This window comes from Chrysochloris asiatica, unplaced genomic scaffold (genome assembly GCF_000296735.1).
Source record: "Chrysochloris asiatica unplaced genomic scaffold, ChrAsi1.0 scaffold00079, whole genome shotgun sequence".
NCBI classification, from domain to species: domain Eukaryota; kingdom Metazoa; phylum Chordata; class Mammalia; order Afrosoricida; family Chrysochloridae; genus Chrysochloris; species Chrysochloris asiatica.
This window is the reverse complement of record NW_006408597.1, coordinates 11,964,554-11,966,804: the sequence shown is the minus strand read 5'-3', so window position 1 is coordinate 11,966,804 and position 2,251 is coordinate 11,964,554.

Here is a 2,251-nt window from a genome sequence, read left to right as displayed (position 1 = left end):
AGTGATAATTCTGAAGCTTTTATTTTAAGACTTCATAATTGATGACTAAAAGAATAAAATGATTTTAAGTTTATGTCTTGGTTGGAGAAAGAGGGTATGCCCCTGTCCTGATAAAACTAAAATTCTATGACAGCATCTTTGGCAGAGGCCAACTATAAGAGGTTACAGGGAAACCACTGTTGTAGTGGTCCCTGTACATAAGGATGTAGCAATACCTGGCAGGGATTCCAGCCATCTCTGTTATGATCATGTGGAAAAGAGGACAAGGATTTGGTGCAAGTGTGTTGCTGGGTTCATTGCAGGAGCAGATGTGGGAGCAGGCAGAATAGATTTTAATGCTGCCAGGACTCTCCTGCCCCCTTAGTATTGGAGATTGACAGAGAAATAGAACTGGACACCAAAATGTTGGTATTCAGGAAAATCTCAATGGAATAATAGAAACACAGGGCAGGAAGGTGGTATCTGACCTTCCCTGACTTCACAAGAGGAAAGGAGGAGAATCACCAATAGCATCAAACCTTGGCTGATTCCTGTGAAACAGAGGCCAGTCATTTCTCCACCCTCTTCCTTCTTTACCAACCATCTCTCCCATAGTACACTCTCTCAGCTAGATTCAAGCATTCATTGCAATGGTCACAGAGAACTCACAGAACTCACAATTACGGGATTTACCAGAGGAGTTTAACAGGTTACAATTCAGGATATTCTCTGCTGTGCCCACAAGCAGGCCTCTCTCTGGCCCTTGGCCCTTTGGCTTAGCCTCTGCCCTGCTTGGGCAATATTAAAATGCTCTTTTAGGGCTGCCCATAAATGCCTAAAGGGCACTCCACTCATCCCAAAGGCACTCAGCTCTAACTCCATGAACTGGCAGACCTAGTGCCCCAGTTAAGTGCCTAGAGGCATCCCCCTCTACAAGCAAGCCTCCTGCCTTGAAAGCACTCAGTTTTATTTGCTTTATGCTAGTGTTGCATTGTAGGATAAGCAATGGACCACTAGGTCATTTTGAACCCACCAGCCACTCCTTGGAAACCCTATACAGGGTTGCTATGAGTTGAAACTGACTATAATTAACAGCAACAACAATGGGTCCAGAAAGCCCACTGCTCTGTCTCATGCTACGGCTCTTGGTTCTGCTGCTGCTATTCCTCTATGACTCCTCAGTCACTTCTCTGATGTCACAACTTTCTGTCTCTGGATTGTGGAGTTTCAATGTGCAGGGAACTCAGGGTCAAAAGAAAGCACTCCACTCCTTCCTTTTCTTTCTTGATTTCAGTGAGATCCTTTCTCCTGCTTCTGAGATGGCTCATTTTATACCCAGCATGATGGCAAATTTGACCAGTCCCATGTTAGATTCTTACAATCACAATTAGTCCTGCTAACAACCATTTACATACAACTGAATCATAGAATCCCATCAGCATCTTCCTCTGTCTTTTATTCAGACCCACCAAGAAAAATCGTCCTTTGGTGGGAGTTACAAAGACTATGGCTAGAAGAGTCATATTAAATAATTCACTGCACCAAAGGTAGAATGACAGACATTGGGTAGGTCTGAAAACCTAGTTCATGTATTTACCATGCCTGCAAGATGAAGAGTTTGGCACAGGTGTGTGTTAACATTGCTTCCAGAAAGGGAAACCCGGGTGCTGCACCCGTGCATTCTCAAGAAATCCCTTTCTCTGAGAAACCTCAACAAAGCAGACAGCTGCATGGAGGTTAGCTGCAGGATGGGGCTTGCAAAAGTCCATTATCTGCTCTAGACACAGCTCAATGCACAGAGACTCTCACTGTGCACAGGACCTAGAGAGTCAGACAAGTTGCCAGGAGGTCTGCTGCTTCATCACCTTTCTTCTGCCCTTGAGGAACCCCTAATAGAGGCCTCCTGAGCCCAGAGGAAAACAGTAGAGTAGGCAGAGTGTGCCTCCCAGCAGCATCTGCTTGTCGAACAAGAACCAGCAGGGTGAGCAAAAGGTAAAACAGAAGGGAAAAATTTGGAATGAGCACAAATATGGATCTCTTCCAATCAGTCGGCCAGATAGTTGTTTTTCAAATTTCTTAGCATAGATGAGTGAGTGCCTCCAGTGCCACCTCACTTTCTTGAAAGATTTCTATTTTAATTCCATCAATTCCTGGTGCCTTGTTCTTTGACAATTCCTTCAGTGCACCTTGGACTTCCTCCTTCAGTATCATTGGCTCTTGAGCATATGCGACTTCTTGAAACAGTTGCATATCAACCATTTCCTTTTGGTAC